Source organism: Leptonychotes weddellii, chromosome X (genome assembly GCF_054177405.1).
Source record: "Leptonychotes weddellii isolate Sample4059 chromosome X, ASM5417740v2, whole genome shotgun sequence".
In the NCBI taxonomy this organism is placed as follows: domain Eukaryota; kingdom Metazoa; phylum Chordata; class Mammalia; order Carnivora; family Phocidae; genus Leptonychotes; species Leptonychotes weddellii.
Genome location: NC_138385.1, coordinates 99,919,738 through 99,939,188, shown reverse-complemented (window position 1 = coordinate 99,939,188; position 19,451 = coordinate 99,919,738). Strand labels below are relative to the sequence as shown.

Here is a 19,451-nt window from a genome sequence, read left to right as displayed (position 1 = left end):
CCCCAGGGACGCTGAGCCCCACCCCCCACTGTTGCAGAGTAGAGCCCGCCTCCCACTACCCAGTCACCCTGGGAGGGGTTTTGACCATTGTCTCCCCCACCCCCAAACTCTCCTGGGACCTAGAGAGAGGAAATAGTAGTTTATCCTTCATCACCAGCCCTGCGCTCCCCCTCCTGGGACGGTACGACTCTGGCCGACAATGAAGAATTATGCGGATAGCTTAGAGTTATAGCTTCTCTTTGGCAAAACCAAAAGGTCTGCTTTGGTCATTTTTCTTCCCCACAACTGAAGAGCAATCATTCTCAAAGGAGAATCAAGCACCCATCTCTAAGCAACAAAATAAACCACAGAAACTTCAACACTGGTGTCTTTTTCTCCCAAGGCTTAACTATCCTAGGCCTTTCCTCTGACTCACTGTTCCCAGTCCCCTCTTGGCTCCTGCCACTAGCAATATGCACACTTGCCCCTTAATGCTGAGGTACACTGGCTCGTGCGATGGGCACTGAGATGTGTTGTCCAGGTCCCCCTTCCAGGAAGGGCTGGTTGCCCTAGCTGATGGGAGGGCTGCAGGTAGAGAGCCAGCCTTCTGCTGGAGGCAAGTGAGCGGCAGAGGGCTGTCAAAGTCAAGGTCACATCCTTCTAAGGGTGGCCTACACCCAGTGATAGCTGATCAAAGTAAAGGTATAAAATCCGTGCTATTTGGCCCCACATGGGATCATTATATGCCAGAGCTATCCATGGAGATGGCCAAGGCTGACTTGGCCTGCATTACAGCCCAACTTCTCCCTCTACCCAATTTGGTTTCCTTCTTCTCCCCTTCCAGGTGTTGATCCCTTTTAGACAAGTGCACACCAAACTCTTTCTCATGGTATGCTTCCAGGAGAAACCAACTTGCAACACCCTGCTACAAGATCCCTGTTAGAACAACCATGGACCAATATTCCCAACACAAACTCCACATATGGTCTCCTGAATCCATGCAACTCCGGAGGGAGGGCAGTTTCCTTCCAGATAAAGCCTCCTCCCTCTGATCATAGGCCACTCAGGCCTCATCAGATGAGTCAGGCACCAGCCCTCTGGGCTCCTCAGATGCAAGGAACAAACCCTACAGGGCTCAGCTTGGTCCCATAGATGCTCCCCTCAGTAGGCCAGGGGCTAGGAGTAGGAGGCGCCTGCCCTCATTCTGGAGGGTAAGGAGTGGTGGGACTTTCGATGCCACTTCCTCTAAGAAGCCCCCCCCATGACACACACACACACACACATACACACACACAAACTCCTCTTAACTCTTACCTTCCATGTCAGTGACTCTTCCCTTCAGGTTTTCCACAGTCAACTGAGAATTACTGTCCTGGTGGTATCTTGGAATGTGGTGGCCATTGTCTTCATTCCTCAGCCAAAACTGACCCTAGAAGAGCCCCATTTTAACAACATGTTACATTATGGAAATGCTTGAACATGGCAAGAATATCTTTTGGAAGAACTCTAGCAGTGGTCTTCTCTGTGGAGGGAAATGGATGAGCAGGGGAGAAGGAAAGCACTGAGACATGCTTTTCACTGTTTTTTGTGCTTTGGGGTTTTTGTGCCACGTACATATATGTTATACCTATTAGACTGAACCTTACAGAATTACCAGTATTTGACCATTTAAAAAAATTTTTTTCAAGATTTTATTTTTAAGTAATCTCTACACCCAACGTGGGGCTCAAACTTAGAACCCTCGAGATCAAGAGTCACATGCTCTGCCAACTGGGCCAGCCAGGCACCCCAATATTTGACCATTTCTGATCTACAATTTTCTTATTACGTTGTCTACCCTCAGCATAGTCAATTAAAGGAATCCAGAGATGGACTACTTGATGTTTCTCCCACCATCAGATTATAATGACTATAAGTGGCCTAAACTGTCCCTTATCTCTTCCTCTCAAACCCTGACCCTGCTATATAATTTTCCTAGTAATATCTCTTATACTTTAAGTTTGTTTCTGGAAGCAGAACAGAAGGAGAATGCAACCTAAGGAAGACAATCAGTAACAGTCCCACTCTGTCCCCACCCTATGTCTAATACTCTCCCCAAGGCCCCAGATAAAGTACTATCTTTCAAGACTCTGCCAAGACACCAGAGTCTTTTCTGAATTTCTTCTTGCTGCCTACAGCCCACTGAAGAGAGACTGACGATTCTGCTGCTCAGATGCCTATCAAAGGCTCTATCACAGTATTGGCCCGATGCGTACACACACCTGGCTCCTTCATTAGACGATTTTTTTGTAAGAAAAAAAGTTCTTGTGTTCGTACCCCAAATTAGAGCAGCCCCACGATCGGACCAGTAGGTTCTGATAAAAGAGGATCAAGAAGCCATTGCTAAATGAATGAATGGCCTCATTGTAAAAGCTGGCATTATTCATACCACAAATGAATTCAACAACTACCTCATGCTGTACACTCCTTATTCAGGTTTGAGGGCAATATTCTGCGTAAACGTACAGTGGGATACAACTGTGAATCATTAGCTTCTGCGGACTTCTACTCAAATGGTCCGTATATGACAGATGTCTTGGATCCCCAGTCCTAGCACACAGAAACGCACTCTTTCTGAAAACATACCTTGACAAAGAAGGGCAGCCAGTAAGACCCTGGCTCCTACAGACGATAATTCTGTTATGCTTCATAGCCTCCAAATTTCTATCTTGCTTCTAAGTGATGAAGAATTTCGAGTCTCCAAGGAGGACAAATAACAGGAGAAAACTTTGTCAGGAAACGACAGGCCCTCAGGGCTGGAGTTTAGAAAACACTTACGCAGGTGAGGCTGTTTTCAAGAAGTTTTGACTATATAAATTCCTCTTTGTCAGAGTTACCATGTATTAGTCTAAGACAGTTATTATATTTTCTTATTATAAGCATGCACTGTGTTCTGCATCTGGAGCGCTTGCCAAACTGTAGATTTATTCCTATTTCTATACATCTGTGAAAAGAATGTGTGTTCTGTTTCATCAGGGAGTTACTTGAAGTCACAGGTTGCTAATTCCAAATGAATAGAAACAGTGATTAATCTGGGAGATACGAGCTCGCCACTATTCATGTAACAGATGTCCATTATGATGAGCTACACATTTGTTCCACGTTTATACTAGAATACAAAACAGGAGAGCCCAACCATTTTGTGAAAGAAAGAAAGAAAGGGAGAAAAGAAAAGCAAAGAGAAAAGAAAAGAAAGGAAAGGAAAGGAAAAGAAAAGAAGAGAGAAGAAAAGAAAAGAAAAAAAGATGAAAAGAGGATGATGGGGGAAGGGGGAATTAGAAAATACTTTGAAAATGTTTATTCAGGTGCCAGGTTAGATGCGCAGAAACGTGCGGTATGTCTGCAGGGTGGCAGGTGAAGAGCGGAGGGGAGGTAGAGAGGGAGAACCCGGGGGTAAATGTTCCTGGCTTCATTTCAGGGTGTGGATATTAACTCAGTTCATCTCACTTGGCTGACAGAAGCACTAATGCCAAAACCAGCAATTTCATCAGCATCAGCTACACAGAAGATGGGATTTCCGAGGGAGGCAAAAGAAGAGGGAGAATGATGTATGTAATTTTATTCAAATAATTAAAAACAAAGTTGGCAGTCTATCTTCCTGTCAAGAAGAATAAATATCAGACTATGGAGTTGGAAGGGGGAGTGCAAGAGGCTCCCTGCTGCTCCATATTAACTCCGGTCCAATACAAACTTTATAGTTGACTCTTTACAAAAACATCCATTTAAAATGATCCTCCTATGTTGTTTTTTTTTTTTTTTTTTTGGTTACTCTGTGAGTAGAGCTAACACAGCAAGAGGACACAAGCCAGGAGTAAGTGTGGAGGAGGCTGCCTGCCGGAGGCACACTAGAGCCCCTCGCTTCATAGCCACAAATACAGGGTTTGTATAACTCCACCACTTCTCCAAAATAAGATGAGTGAAAGAGAGGTTTCCAGAACTTTCCTTTCTCTCATTATTTACCTCCTGTCCTCATATGCCCAAAACAAAAGCAGGGCCCGGCGTACAGTAGGATCCAAGTACATACATACACACACATATATACGCACATATTTTTTTAATGAATTAAATGAACAGGGGCTGGACTTAATGAACGACACAAGCACAGGGATGGATAATATTTATCAATGGAGTCATTATCTTCTGTATTTGCAGACTCACTGGATTATAGCAGATGCAATATCATAACCAAAAGCTAAAGAACCCTCTCTGAATGTCTTAACCTGGCTATTACATGTCCTAAACTATACCTTCCCAGAGTTTCTTTTTCAATTGCAACTGTTTAGAGGAGAGGACAAGCTCCATTTTGTTACTAATGAAGAGAGAAGATTAGCATAGCCAAGTGACAAAAAAAATAAGAGTTCAAACAGACTCACTGATGACGGTTTTCCTTCTAAAGCATTTTAATCACTATTCTTCTACATTTCCAGTAATGTATCAAATCACTCTTCAATCGCTTCTAAAATGTTGAATTTAGGATGCAAAAGGCTCCACAATTATATCTAAACCTTTCTTTCTAGTATTTGAAGATGAGGACAGAAGTGAGCACCTCCTGTATTTGCAACACTCCCAAGTCCAATTACAGAACGGAGCCGTTCCTCAGAAAAGCCCACGTGGGGACTGGACTTGTGGGAATTGCACAAGCATGGGAACAGCAGACTTGTCTACCTTGAGCAATGCAGGGAGCAAGACACCGCAAAGGTAGCCAAAATGATTAAGGAGGAATTCAGCTAATTAAAAATGACATGTTGCTATGCCAAGTTAGAAGTGTTGGTAAGTGGGTACTTTCAGACAGCTAAAAGGTTCTTTCAGGCATCCCAAATTGCTCTGCCAAAGCCTTAATATTTTAGTCTAATCCCACTGAGTGAGCCAAGTTGATGATGACAGAGAAAAAAAAGGCTTTCCTTTTCGAAGGAAGTAGGAATTAGGATAATACAGGGGTCAGCAAAGTTTTGCTGTAAAAAGCCAAACAGCAGGGGTGCCTGGGTGGCTCAGTCGTTAAATCTCTGCCTTCGGCTCAGGTCATGATCCCAGGGTCCTGGGATCGAGCCCCGCATCGGGCTCCCTGCTCGGCGGGAAGCCGGCTTCTCCCTCTCCCACTCCCCCTGCTTGTGTTCCCTCTCTCACTGGGTCTCTGTCAAATAAATAAATAAAATCTTCTAAAAAAAAAAAAAAGTCAAACAGCAAATGTTCTTGGCCTTGTGTGCCGCACGGTCTCTCTTGCAAACGTTCAACGCTGCCACTGTGCCGAAAGCGGCCATCGGCAGTATGTAAGCCAATGAGTGTAGCTGTATTCCCGTCAAACTGTATTTATGAAAGCAGGTGACCGGCTGGATTTGACTCACAGCCCACAGTTTGCCGACCCCTGAAATATGTAGATGGCTCTCCAACAGCCTGAAACCTAAGGAAAGCTGCAGATCTCAAGGTCAAATTGAAAATTATAGTGCTTCTTAATTCTATTTTAAAATGCGCTTAGCAGTACCTCTGATTCCTGTGTGGATCTTATGGTGTTTGCCTGCCAATAGCATTTTCCTTAAATGCATTGAGATGCACATCTTTTACCCAACTATTGGCACAAGCTTAGATTCCGTCAACAAAATCAAGTCATTCTAAACATTCCAGGAATAAAAGACTTAATGTATTAATTAGGGCTTACGTCAATGTCGGAATACACTGGGACAGTCGGGTCCAGAAAGTCACTAGTGAAGGCCTGGGAAGCAGACACTGAATATATCTCAGCTTGGCATAGCAAGCTTATCCCAAGCTCTACGGAAATCTCCGATTTGTGAGAACGTCTGAGAAACCTTGCATCAACTGTCTGAGAACCAGTTGCTTTGCTGGTACAGACTGAATCTCCCCCTGCAAAGCCACGGTGAGCCTCCTACCTACCCGACATCCAGCTGCAAGCACCCCTGAGCATACCAGCTTCTACTTCTCTTTCACCTGAAAAACAGCGGACGTTACCACCGCAGCAATCCTAACGCGGGACAGTACGGGGACAGGGACCATAAGAGACGCAGTGCCCCACTTCTCTTCAGGAATTCAGAAGACATCTCCGAAGGGGTGGTACTGATGTCTCCGTGACAACGGATAGTCCAGCACATTCCACCACCCCTTTCTCAGTGCAGCATCCCAACACTCTCCTTTCACCCATTTTTAACTTCCAAATAAGTAAACAACATAATGCTTCCATCCTACTTGAATCAACTATCCCCCATACATCCCAAACTCCCTCGGGCTTTCCCCCAAAGTGGAGCTACAGAGTCCGATTTGTTATTTCATCCATGAATGGTTGACGGTCATTGTCTTCTAGTTCAGTCACAATGGCTCGTTACTCTTCTGCAGTGTTAAGGGTTGAGTTATAGGTTGAACTCGCTCCTTATACTACATAACAGGCAGAGGGAAGAAGACCAAACTTTATGTACAGACACATCTATAGCACAACAGGAAGAAAATATGCTGATTGCCATCTTCATTTCTACAACTGGCCGCACGACCACTGCTAGTTTTTAGACCTTTCACTTTCTACTGTTAGTGGGGATCACGGACATCCAGCACACTCAGGTGGGATCGTCATCCATCTTGAACACCGAGCTGGGATCTGCCACCCTCTGGTCATCATCAGGTGACCCCTTTGTGCAGTAGTCCAGCCCAGGTCTTCCCAACTCCCAAGCGCCTCAGCAGAGCCCAAGGCCTCACCTGCTCTAGTCACCCCCTCTTGGCAGCTGCCTGGCTCAAGGGAGGCAAACAGATTAGAGGTGAGAGTGCCGAGGAGGGGAGCGGTGTCTGCCCATACTGCCAAATTCCCATATCCACACACTCCCCCCACCTTCCATCCCCACATTTTAACCTTTCAGTCTGGCCCCTGGTTCTCCTGATGGGTACAAAATTCAACTTTGCCTTCAATTAATGTAATCTCTCGTTCTCTCTCTTGCCCTCCCTCTGAAATCCAATAGATTTTAGACTGTCTTCACTCAAATTACACCTACGAGGCATGTATTAACTCTCTTGGATCAAAGCTGGGTAGCTGCGTTGATTACAGACCGGGGTTCATGGATTTAGACTCTGCATGAACACATTTTGCTTCGTACCAAGGAAAAGCCCGTTTCAGAACTTCAAAGTCTAACCCCCATAGCCAGCTAGTTCTCAAATGTGTGCTGGTGGTCAAGGGCAAGGATAACGTATGTGATGGTTCAGTGCAAGCCCTACCCCCCATTCCTAAGAAACCAACAGATTAGACTCCTCCTTTAATGATGATGTTTTAATGGCAAGGGGTGAGATTTTTCTTTTTTTAAAAAAGGAAAACTGGTCAAAATGTTAGTATCATCTGAATAAGCTTTGCCAGTAAAAGCCCCCCAAATATCCAGGTTAGAATGCCAGTTTCCAAATCCTCTTTCCTGCCACATGTACATGTACACGTACACGTACACACACACACACACACACACACAGAAAGAGAGAGAGAGAATTTTATAAAACAGGTCAAATGGATTTAAACTAGTATAAGGGAGTAGGTTTCAGTGTCAGAAGGACATGGGCTCCAGTCTCATTCTGCTCCTACTGTGATTCCTTTATCATATTATTTAACATCTCTAAGCATCCCCATTGGTAAAATGAGGATAAGTATAATTTTGTTAAGAAAATTATTCCCAAACTTTAAATGAGGTGAAATGGGCTGTGACATGACCTTTCAAAATCTTCCTGGGGCACTAACCTGCCTAAGACTTACTTCGTTACCTAGGAAATGCACTTGTGTTTGACTTTCTTTCTTTTTTTTACTCGTTTAGAGTTCAGATGCTCTGAAGTTACATGCTAATTCATAGACTTCTGTCCAATAGAAAAGATAACCCCAAAGGTCGTGGTTTTATTGCCCTGTAGGACAGTAATCAGTTTTGAATCTATCCTAGAAGTCTTATTGCAATGCTTTTTTTTCCCTCAAAATGCCTATAAGTACCAAGTTCCTCATAATGCTCTTGGAATCAGCTTAATCCATTTATGGTTCTGATCATCAATGAGTTGAATAAATTCTTGACAGGTGTTCATTCTGTATTTGTACGAGATTGTTTTTAGTTCTTTAAAAATTATACTTTTGAGAGTACCTATCTTATGAAATTGCTATGAGAATTAAATAAAATAAAGCAAATAAAGTAATTAATAAGGCCCTGACACATATTAAGCAGTTAATGAATGTTAGCTATTATTATTAGCTATAATTAAATGCAGCATGATCCACAGGAAATAAAAAATGTAATATATCCAAACTTCACTCAGAGACACCCATGTAGACAAGTCAAAAGAAATAAAATTAAGACACTGAGCTCTAGCTTGATTTCCCTGGAGATTTTTGAATCCTCCAGAATGCAGCCCAATGAACTAAGCTTTTGAATTAGTAGCCATTTTCGTGGATGACGCCAAATCTTATAACCACTGGGATCTATAACTGTACACAGAATAAGTATTCTATCTCATAAAAATATATAATTTTTCCACCACACACGGCCAGTAACAGAAAATAAAACGAAAATTGGGTTTAGAGTAAAAAATAATATTTTTACCCTCCATCCTGCTTTGATATACCTAATTGTTATCCCTCATTTTATTTCCTTCCATTTTAGTGAAGGAAGGGTTATTCCCTGTTTTTTTCCCCAAAGTCTGTAATAGCTATGTCTTTCATCTTGTCCTTTGTCTGATTCCAATAACTGCCAAAAATAATGGTGTTTTCCCATGGAAAACTTGTCCCTTAAAAGAAACTAAAGGATAATAAAGGGACAAGTATGACCAATTTCTCCAACTTCACTATGATTTTGGTTGCTATTTATGTTCAAATAATTTTCTCAGATTATAAATCTTGAAAAAGAGAACTCAATCAATTTTAGCTTTTGTTGTTTGGACTGGGGGGGGAGGGCAGGTAAATGTTGGAACAACACTTTAGAAGTAATTCACAACCTTTCCATACTGATGTCTAAAGAAGAATGAGAAACCATCTATAGAGAGAAACACACATACTGGGGCATAATATTTCTACACACAAGTACAAGGGAACCAGATGGAACTGGAGGTTACTCTGCATTATACACAAAACCACAGAGAGGCTGGGTCATCAAATACTTTTTAAATACCTTCAAACACTGAAATACAATGCAGGAACCAACTGCACTCAGTTAAAAAAAAAAAAAAAAGCAAACAAATACATATAGGGACTTAAATCAAGGTTAAACATTCAGCTGTTGTTCAGTTCCAGTGACCAAAGAAGAGCAAGCTGAATTTAAAAAAGTGAAGAAGGCAAAGAACACATGTAGTAATGAAGCGTTTTCTATATTTACAGAGCTTACTTAGGTGTCTACACAAGTTCAGAGGTGAACACAAGCTCAGCATATTCAGCCACATACACATACATTTGCATGTACGTATGTACACACGTATTTTATATACATTCACACGATTGTATGCACATTTGCCAGCCTTTAAAATGAGAGAATACCACCAAGCAAGTAGAGAAATCAGAGTTGAGGTAGCCCTCATTCAAGATTATTCTAGTCCGTTGCCACTCAAAATGTGGTCGCTGGATCAGCAGCATCAGCATCACCTGGGAGCTTGTTCAAAATGCAGAATCTCAGGCTTCACCCCAGATCTGCTGAATCAGAACCTAGCTTTTAACCAGACTAACTGCCGGCGATTTGTATGCCCAAATTAAAGTCTGAGAAACACTGCCCTAGAACCGTGATAACTATCTTCAAAGCTATCAGTCGCCCGTGTCTATCCAGTAATTGAAATGTGATTAGTGAGACTGAGAAACAGCATTTTTCATTTTAGTTAAAATTAAAATTTGGAAAATTATACCTGATTCAGTGATTGAACTACTTTTAAGTTAAACACGTTTGGAACAACTCGGGCATATGTGAATCTAAATACAGATCAAGTAGTTCTGATGAAAACTCAGCATCTGAACTGAGAAGTACCATAAAGAATAAACTGCACACAGATTTCAAAGACTTAGGAGGAAAAACTGTACATAAAATGTGTGATTAATCATTTTTATAATGATTATAGGTTAAAAAGATAAAATTTCAGATACGCTGTGTTAAATTTAATATATTCTTTAAATTCATGTGCTGCTTTTACTTTTTAAAATGTGACTACTAGAAAATACAGCTCACATATTATTTCTACTGGACAGGGCTGCTTTAGATCCATGGTTCTCCAACTATCAAATTACTGGTGCCTGGCTCCCAATCCCAGAGATTCTGATGAAATTGGTCTGGGGTGGGCCTGGGCGTTAGGGTTTTTAAACTCTCCCTGGTGATTCTATTCATCTGCCAAGGTAGAGAACCACTGCCCCAGGTTAACACAGATTCATTGATCCCAACTGATAAATAATGACCTCAGAAGGACCTAATATCTTTTGGGCGCTCCATCATCCCTCAACAAAAATGTGGAGTTGGAAAGGTAGTGCCCATTTCTTACCTAAAGGGTGAAAAAGCATCCCCACTGATGTCATCTGGGCTGAACACTGGGTGACAATTTTCTACCTCGACTTCAGGCAGAATCAAACATACCCAGATGAAACTCAGTGTTTCCAGAAACCCACCACCAGTTCTTCCAGTAATTCATTCCCATATCTGATGTAGGGGATCTCCTACTTGTGTGTGTTTAGAACAATCTCCTGGGTAGTTTGTTTACAAGCAGGTTGCTGGGCCCTAGCAATTCATGGTAGCTCTGTGGTAGGGGGACCAACCATCCTGGTTTGCCTGGGACTGTCCTGGTTTTGGTCTTAGCCAGAAAATCCCACATCCTGGGAACTGCTCAGTTCTGGGCAAACTGGGACAGTTGGTCATCCTACCCCAGGGAAGCGGACGTTTAACAAGCAGTCCGGGTGATACTCATGCATTCCAGGTGAGCACAGTTTGAGAGCCACTCCGAGAAACACAGACGCTCGAATACTTCGTAAAGTTCTTTCTGGATTAATCAACTGCCCTGAGAAGATAGCCACTGAAGTTACACAAATAATCAGTTCAGCAAATAACTGATTGGGGAAATTGCTCTAATTTAATTAAACATATTAATTGTTTAAAACTATTTGGGAGGAACAAGTACCAAAGAAATCACCCAGACAGCCTTGAAGCGAATTCTTTTGTTGTCAGGAATTCGGCAGAGAGGGGCGGGGAGGCAAAGTAAATGCGTGGCATGAAGTCATGTCAGTCTTGAGTTTGAATCATTGTTTCTGTCATTTGCTAGCTGTGCAACGTTAGGGAAGTTCCTTAACCTCTCTGTGCCTCAGTGTTTTCATCTGTAATGATGAAATGAGTAATTTATACTGACACTGAAGGTTAGCCATGAGAATAGGAAATAATGCATTGCACCCGACAAATCCCAGTTGAGGAACATTCTACAACATACCTGACCAGTACTCCTCAAAAAAACTGTCAAGGTCATCAAAAATAAGGAAAGTCTGAGTAACTGTCACAGCCAAGAGGAGATATGACCATCAACTGTACTGTGGCATCCTGGAAGAGATCCTGGAACAGAAAAAGGACATTAGGGTAAAAAGTAACGAAATTCAAGTAAAGAATGGATGTTAGTTAATATTAACGTATCAAAACTGGTTTATAGCTTACGACAAATGTACCATACTCAGGTAAGATGTTCATAATAGGACAAACTGAGTGTGGGGTGTATGGGAACTCTGTACATCTCTGCAACTTTCCTGTAAAAATAAAACTATTCTAAAACTTAAAGTTTATTACCAAAAAATGCCTAGCAGAGTAGCACCCAGGCCAGAAGTACACGTTAATAGCTGTTACTATTATTGTGACCTGTATATGTAAATCATATGAGGAATGATCCCAACAAGAAGACCGTCATCTTGATTCAACATTTTTGGGAGAAACTAGGAGCTGTTCTTGGAGACTGGGGTTGAGGGAAGAGAGGAGAAGAGAAGAACAAAGGGGAGATGAAGAGGCCATGGACACTAGATTTTGTCTCTAGCAGAGCCACGCCTGTAACTTCTGACATGGGACCCAGCTGGTTTTCTTCAGTCTGTCATTATTTTCTTCATTCAATTGTTCTCTGTTCTGAGCCCGACCTCCTCTCTCATTCTGCCTGCGGGCACGCACGCACACGCGCACACACACGCACCCCGTCAGAATGTCAGCTTGAAGGCAGAGGCCTCATCGGATTCGTCACTTCTGTATCTACCCAGCACAGCACTTGACATGGGGTAGAAACTATCTGTATTTGCTGAATGAAGGACATGATACCACTTGACCATCAAAGGGTGGAGGGAAAATGCTCTGTTAGGACTAGAACTAGAATCCTTTTCATATATGTCTTCTCCTCCTAGCCTTCTTATAGCTCCCCTACCACTCAAAAAATAAAAGTGTCCAAGCAAAGAAACACCAACACCACTCCATTGCCCAAGTAACCTCGCATGGGGGGAGGGGGAAAGGGGGCCCCCACATTTGGGTCCAGATCGGCTGCCCCATGTAGTAGTTTACATTTGCAACGATAGGTGATAGAGCTTAAACAGAAATACCGTAGTAACTGCTGTCCTATATCGTACCTCATGTTTTCTATTTAATTTAAGCCTCACACAGATTTGGTTAGGTAAGCAAGGCAGATGTTCTTAGTTCCACTGGAGAGACATAAACATTTCTGAAAAGGAAGGAAGGAAGGGAGGAAAGGAGAAAGAAGGGGGAGAAGGGAAAGGGAAAGAGAAGATAGACCTGTAAGGCGGCCACAGCATTCATACAATTAATGGGTCACTGTATTAGTCTCCCGGGGCCCCCATAACAAACTACCGCAGATGGGCTGGCTTAAGCAACGGACACGTATTTTCCCAGTTCTGAAGCCTGGCAGTCTGAGCTCCAAGTGCCACCAGGGGTGCTGCCTTGCTGGGTCCTCATCTGGTGGACAGAGGGAACTGTGGTGTCTCTTTGTCTTACAAGGACACCAGCCCTGTCAGACTGACACCCCACGCTTAGGGCCTCATTGAATTTTTTTTTTTTTAAGATTTTATTTATTTATTTGAGACAGAGAGAATGAGAGACAGAGAGCATGAGAGGGAGGAGGGTCAGAGGGAGAAGCAGACTCCCTGCCGAGCAGGGAGCCCGATGCGGGACTCGATCCCGGGACTCCAGGATCATGACCCGAGCCGAAGGCAGTCGCTTAACCGACTGAGCCACCCAGGTGCCCCGCGTGTCTTATATATATACATATATTTTTAAAGATTTTATTTATTTATTTGTGAGAGAGAGAATGAGAGAGAGCACATGAGAGGGGAGAGGGTCAGAGGGAGAAGCAGACTCCCTGCCGAGCAGGGAGCCCGATGCGGGACTCGATCCAGGGACTCCAGGATCATGACCTGAGCCGAAGGCAGTCGCCCAACCGACTGATCCACCTAGGCGCCCGGGCCTCATTGAATTTAATTACCTCCTTAAAGGCCCATCTCCAAATACAGTCACATCTCAGGTTAAGGCTTCAACTCATGAACTTGGTTGGGGGGGGTGGCACAAGGGAGTCCACACAAAGGTGTTCTCTGACCAGGGGCAAGAGGGTTAACAGGACGAGCAGGGAGGGACAACTGGTTGGACCGGGGGTCAGCAGGCCTACTCCGAAGGCCACCTTTATGTTGTGAATAAACCTGTACTGGGTCACGGCCACACCCACCATGGACAAACTGCCCAGGCTTCTGCTAGGAGGCGCAGTTGAGCAGCTGCCACAGAGTCTGGCTCACAAAGCCCCAGTTTCTCTGCAGCCCTTCACAGAAGTGCGCCCACTCCCGGCTTAGGCCAATACAGGATTGCTTGCTTTATCCGGAAGACAACTCCCTAGGTTGCATTCTTGCCACTTCGAGGATAAGGCAGTGGAGGCTCTACAAGGAGAAGTGACTGCCACGTTCCTAGCCAGCAAGCCTGGAGAAGATCTCGAACATTCGGAAAGGTGCCCTTTCCAGGCCACCCCACCACAGGACCTAGGGCTTTTCTCCTAGACCTTGGAATCGCCTGTGGCCTGGGTAAATGGTCCCACCAGCTCCATGGCTTTCCCTCTCAGCCTCACAGACTGTTGTCACTCAGGCCCGAATGTCCCACTGTCCTCATTCATACCTTACTAGTTTTTGCTTAGATCTATTTTAGGTGGTCGGTTTCTTGAAATTTTATTTTCTTTCAGTTTGTTTTGTGCCAGGGCATGTGTTTTGTATGATTAGCATTCACACAGAAAGCAGATCACTTGCATTAAGGGAGCCTTGCAAATAATTATGTAGACCTTAACGGGTTTCCAGGGATAATTTCGGGACTGTTAGTCCTAAATGCAATTGCTGGTCCTTTTCATTATTAGACAGCATGTTCCCTTTTCAGCATCCGACACTGAACTCAGGGTGCTTTCCTTATTGTATCTATTACGACTTGGGTTCCTGTTTATTGAGGCATTTGTCAATAGGAAACAGTTCTTAGATCCATCTTTGAATTAGTGGAGACATTCCTCAAATGTGAATCCAGAGCCTTTTCATTAGGCCTACAGTAGAATTTAAGGAAGCAAAATGGCAACTGGGATTACTTTTACTATTGGCTAAAGGATCTCTTACTAGGACTTGGCTTCTTGATCTTCCTGTGCATACAAATGATCTGCATGGGGGCGCCTGGGTGGCTCAGATGGTTAAGCGTCTGCCTTCGGCTCAGGTCATGATCCCAGGGTCCTGGGATCGAGTCCCACATCGGGCTCCCTGCTCCTTGGGAGACTGCTTCTCCCTCTGCCTCTCTCTCTCTGTCTCTCATGAATAAATAAATAAAATCCTTAAAAAAAAAAAAAAAAGATCTGCATGCAGACTGTTGCTGCTTTCGTGTATCCACATCATTTCCTCTGAGCAGCGGCCTCGTTCCCACTTCACGTGGTCCTAGGTGGGCTGCCAGGTACAACATTCCAGGCCTCTGCAAATCATATCACCCATTCTACCCTGAGACACAGCAGCTGATGCAAGGGAAACTATGTGACCCGATAGGAGCCAAGTCCCCAGAATGTTAAAGAAGTTGGGAGAGAGGCCATCAAACAAAGGGACGCTGTGCTGAGGGAGGGAGGCAGAGCCCCCCAGATCCAGCCCTTCTTGAGGTCTTGCCCACCCCTGGACTTCCTGGGCATGTGAACAAATGCATTCCTTTGTCTGCTTAACTAATCCAAGTCAGACTTCTCACTCAAAATCCAAAAGGTCCTCACTAATGTAACATACTTCCAGATTTTCCGACTGTCCTCAGAAATATGCATCAGCAACTCCCAGAGGGCACAGGGCACTGGGCATTGGGATCCACGGGTCCCCCTCCTAGCTGCAATCTTAGAAGTCCTAAGCCATCCCTCTGCCAGGTCAGAGGGCCTTAGAAATGGACACGGGATGTAACATCATTTCTCGGATATGTGTATGCCTTCTGTGATGCGCACAGTACACGCTGGACTTGCTGTCCTGAGTTCTACATCTCCCTGTCCTTTGGCCTGTCTTGGGGTAGAAGCAAGACAAAAACCTTATGCTGGGACACTGATGGTATCGAGCTGGGGAAAAGACCACATAGGCTTAACGGCTGGGCCCACAATACTGATAATGCTTGAGAGAGTGAGCTGGCCACTCTGGCAACCAGTCTGGTGCCAGGGTTGGACCCCCCGCCTACCAGTGGGCCCAAGCACGGCCGACATAATGAGGGGGAGAAATATAGCCCAACGCCCCCCTCCAAGTGGCTGCAAAATTACCCCTTTGGCGAAGATCCATTGTTTTTCCTTCTTTGTTTTCCAAAAGATACCTCTCTGAACCTGTCTAAACTCTGCATCACTAGATTCTTCAACTGTCACCTGAAGTGTTAGCTATGACTCAGAGTTTCCTGCGAGAAACTCTATAACCTCCCCCTCTCCAGAGGAAAGGACCTGACTGAGGCCTGCCCACACCAGCCAAAACTCTGTGCCAAGTGGCTGGGAGACGCCTTAACGCCGTGTGAACTGCGCGCTTCCGTGTGTTTGCAGGTACTGATAAATAAGCACACTTCTTTGCTGTCTCAGTTCTTCGCAGTTTAACTTGGCTTCCTCTGTTTCAGACTGATGGGAACTGAAGTCAGTTCTTAAGACCCACAGGGGAGGAAAGCTCTTTGTGTTAAAGGCGGTCCGCCAAGGTGCTAATTCCATCTTCAGTAGGTTTTTCCCAGGACTGTGCTCCTCATCCAGGAATTTTCTCTGAGCTTGGTGGTTCCCGCGTCCAAATTCCAGCTTTGAATAAATAAACCAGCCAAAGTGCTCGGGCGCCTCAGGGAATAGCAGGGCGGTTTCTGAACCTCCATCGCCCCCCAGTGGCAAATCTTTTTTTGTCAGGGATATTCTTACTCAAAAGGCTTACGAATTCTTCCCTCCGAAGTTGTTTTTCTTTTAAAAAAAAAATTTTTTTTTTTTAATTCTCACACTGAAGATCATGAAAAGTTTGTGTGGGGTGTGTTAGTAATGTCAAACTAATAGTTGCTGGGTCACGGGGTCACAGATTCATGCAATTGACAAGAAATATGCAATTGGATAGATCTCACCAAGTGGGGTGCCCCTTTAAAAAATTCCTACTTATCATAGCTGCAAAGTCCAGTATGAAAGTGATTACCTCAAATAAGTTTTTTTTTATTTAGAGGATCCAGACCTGGGTTTCCATTTTTTCTGGTCCAATTAAACTGCTACTAATAACTATGACTTTTGGGGACTTGTGCTATCCCTTTGTAAACTTTTCCACCATAAAATGTTTTGTAACATTGTCCAAGGAGGTGAGAAAATATTCAAACCAATAAAAGTGAAGGTTTATAAATCATATATGTATGACTTTGCAAAAGCCAACATCGAACCCACACAAAGTACACAGAAATATCACTGTCAGGTTGGCAAAACTTTCAGCAGATTATGCATGAAGTGGCAGAACGAAATGAATAAAAGTTTTAGTGATTTCAAACTTCAAGCAGATGAAACCCCAAAATAGGTGACAGAGGTGCCCTGAGTCATCAAACATAGATAGTTTAATGACACTAAACAGTCTCAATGGTCAGTAGGGAGTGATGTACAAGATTTAATTCATCACCCACTCATCCACCCACCTATTATCCCATCCAATCCTCATCCATTCATCCAGCCACCCATCAGCCCATCCTCCCACCTACCCACTTAGACAGGTTGAGAAAGGCATCCTATGGAAAACAAAGGAGAACAAGTGGGTCTTCAGTGCAGGGATGATTTTGCAGCCACTTAGTAGTGTGCTGTGGGCTCTGTTTCTCTTTCCTGATGACCCGCATCTACCCATCTCTACATTAGGCAGGTGCCAGACACTGTGTGAGGTGCCAAGGAGAAAAGATGAATAAGATGCAGTACCTGCTTTCATGGTTCCAGAAGCAAAAGAGAGTTTTCAGACTTTTCAATCTGGTCTCTACTCTGAGGCTCCATTCTCAGAGAAGGTGGAAATAAGCAGTACCAAATCACTAAGTCCTGAAAAGACTCTCAGTGGGTGGCATCCAGATGGCCTAGAGACCTAGTTGGGCTTGGTTGCATACAGTAGAGATGAGAACTCATCCAGCTACAGCCATTGAATATTTTCTCTGAAAAACAAAAGGTGGGTTCTTTGGGATTCCAAAAATACAAACTATTTTGTGGGAGAGAACATATGAAACAGCCAAGGAACATTTTCATAGCATAATAAGCTCACAATTTGCATTAAAAACAGTCAGTGCTTTTTATGGCTGGTATAAATTATTTCACCTCATTTTCTAGAAAAGGAAGAACTAGAATTGAGGAAAGCAAGTCCAGACTAAAGAAGCTTACCTTCAGCTCAGAAAAGGGAAGGTTCTTGCCTCCCTACCCACAATGGAGTGCATATTTCAACATAGTTTTCAGACCACAGTGAATTCTTTTGGCTTACCACCTGCTATGCTTCGCCCCCATGCTCCTTTTAGTTTAGAGGCCAGGCTCAGAGTCCTGTAAATAATACTAACCCGGTGCTAACCTCCTACACACCAAGCATTCCTGCCATCCCTAAATCCTGAGCGGAAGTGCATGTCCTTCAGCTTCCTTTACTCAGATCTTATTTCCTTTCTGGACAGAACATTCTCCTCCTCTGGCCACCCCTCTCCTCTACCCCCACTTTGAAGGATAAACTTCATCAAATCTCTTTCAAATCCTAGTGGTCTGGGGGCCTCATTATTAGTGCCAAAGCACATCTTCTTGTGCGTGTCGAGCATAATATCTTGCACATAGTAGGTCCTCAATAATTTGTTAAAAGCAAGGGAGGGACACCTGAGTGGCTCAGTCGGTTAATCGTCTGCCTTCAGCTCAGGTCATGATTCTAGGGGCTTGGGATCAAGTCCCACATTGGGCTCCTTGCTCAGCAGGGAGCCTGCTTCTCCCTCTGCCTGCCTCTCTCCCTGCTTGTGCGCTCTCTCTCTCTCTGACAAATAAATAAATAAAATCTTTAAAAAAAATAAAAGCAAGGAAAAGGCGGATGGTGGGGAGAGAAGGATGGGAGGAAGAAGGAAGGATGGAAGGGAGAGAGTAAGGGAAAACAGAGAATAATATAGAAAGGAAAGGCAGAGAAAACAATTATTTTATAAGGACCCGATGTTCCCACCCAACAATGAAACAGTCCCTTGTCCTCCTTAGGAAATGACCTAAGCATACTGCTGAGGTTTCTTTTCAGGGACATAACTTTCATGAAACAAATTAATCTATTGGAGTTACTGGTTCAAAGTGATGGTTCTCTGTTTTCTCATACTCTGGGGGCCAGACTGAGCTGTTCACTGTTACAATAAAATAATAGCCACACGCAAACATGCACACATTAATTTTCAGGAAATCTTTAAATGAACAGCAAGAGTGTTCTTAATTTTAACCCTTTCTCCAGCACACATGGAGGTGGAGTTCTCACATATGTTGTCACGTGCTCATAGAGAACGAAGCAGATGAACACACAACAACCACCAAAAAGTCAAGTGAAGTTCCCAGAAATGGAATTTCTTGTAAATATTTAACCACCAGCATAAGACACAATCAGTTGTTTCTATTTCATCTGATGCAGAAAATCTGTATTGCATCATGTTCACAAGGAGTACCAGTGCATTCCCATTTTAGCAGCCATTCCTCAGTGTGAGGAATTCCAACACCACAGCAGGCTCACCTGGGGATAAATGGGTTTGCACAGAGGAGCTCTTGCAGGTGGGCCTCAAACCACATCAGTGCACATACTCCTCTCTCACCTTGGGCGGCTCAGTGCTTAGCATGGCAATACTGCAAAAAGCAATGAATTAAAGAATAAGACCACTTTGAGCAATTATAAAGGAATTTTAAAAAATAAACCGAGTAGGGGTGCCTGGGTGGCTCAGCTGTTAAGTGTCTGCCTTTGGCTCAGGTCATGATCCCAGGGATCGAGCCCCGCATCGGGCTCCCTGCTCAGC

At 43.9% G+C, this 19,451-nt stretch overlaps 1 protein-coding gene across 2 annotated transcripts in view; it reads right to left on the bottom strand.

Annotated features, from left to right (window-relative positions):
* The window catches only part of MID1 (midline 1), a 584,284-nt gene that overhangs the window by 551,507 nt on the left and 13,326 nt on the right, over nucleotides 1–19,451 (bottom strand). For both annotated transcript variants that reach the window (XM_081809192.1, XM_081809187.1), the window contains exons 2-5: nucleotides 19,175–19,284; nucleotides 17,380–17,603; nucleotides 11,413–11,531; nucleotides 1,294–1,408 (exon numbers count right to left, since the gene is read on the bottom strand). The gene's annotated coding sequence lies outside the window, so the exon portion shown is untranslated. The remainder of the gene's footprint in view (nucleotides 1–1,293; nucleotides 1,409–11,412; nucleotides 11,532–17,379; nucleotides 17,604–19,174; nucleotides 19,285–19,451) is intronic.